Genomic DNA, 1,144 nt, shown 5'->3' with positions numbered 1-1,144 from the left:
TTTTTTTTTTTTCACTTTTTAATAATAACCATTATGACTGGTGTGAGATGGAATCTCATTGTGGCTTTGATTTGCTGTGATAAACATTTTTTCATATGCTCTTTGTTCACATGCATGTCTTCTTTTGAAAAGTGTCTGTTCATATCCTTTGTTTTTTTAATGGGGTTGTTTGTTTTTTGCTTGTTAATTTAAGTTCATTATAGATTCTAGATATCAGACCTTTGTCAGATGGATAGTTTGCAAATATTTTCTCCCATTCTGTAGGTTGACTATTTACCCTGTTGATAGTTTCTTTCTTTTCTTTTTTCTTTTTTTTCCTGTTCAGAAGCTTTAGTTTAATTAGATTCCATTTGTCGGTTTTTGCTTTTGTTGCAGTTGCTTCTGGTGTCTTTGTCATAAAATCTTTGTGAAGTCTTGTGTTCAGAATAGTATTGTCTAAGTTGTCTTCCAAAGATTTTATAGTTTTAGGTTTCACATTTAAGTCTTAATCCATCTGGAGTCGATTTTTTGTATGTGGTGTAAAGTTAGGGTTCCAGTTTCAACCTCCTGCAAACAGCAAGCCAGTTATCCCGGCACCATTTACTGAATAGGGAGTTCCTTCCCTATTGCTTGCTTTTGTCAGCTTTGTGGAAGATCAGATGGTTGCAGGTGTGTGGTATTATTTCTGGGCTTTCTATTCTGTTCCATTGGTCTAGGTGTCTGTTTTTGTACCAGTACTATGCTGTTTTGGTTGTTGTAGCCTTGCAGTTTAATTTGAAGTTAGGTAACATGATGTCTCCAGTTTTTTTCTTTTTTGTTTAGAATTGTGGAATGGTTATTATTAAAAAGACAAAGAATAATAGATCCTGGGAAGGATGCAGAGAAAAAAGAATGCTTATACTGCTGCTAGAATGTAAATTAATACAACCTCTATGAAAAACAGTATGGAGATTTCTCAAAGAACTAAAAGTGAAACTACCAGTTGGTCCAGCAATCCCACTACTGGGTACATACTCAAAGGAAAAGAAATTATTATATAAAAGGCACGTGCACTCATGTTTATTGCAGCACTATTTACAAATGTAAGGAATCAACCTAAGTATCCATCAACGAATATTTGGATAAAGAAAATGTTATACATTTATATATAATATATATAGTATAT

Source organism: Mandrillus leucophaeus, unplaced genomic scaffold, assembly GCF_000951045.1.
Source record: "Mandrillus leucophaeus isolate KB7577 unplaced genomic scaffold, Mleu.le_1.0 Scaffold767, whole genome shotgun sequence".
Taxonomy (NCBI): domain Eukaryota; kingdom Metazoa; phylum Chordata; class Mammalia; order Primates; family Cercopithecidae; genus Mandrillus; species Mandrillus leucophaeus.
This window is presented reverse-complemented; position numbering follows the sequence as displayed.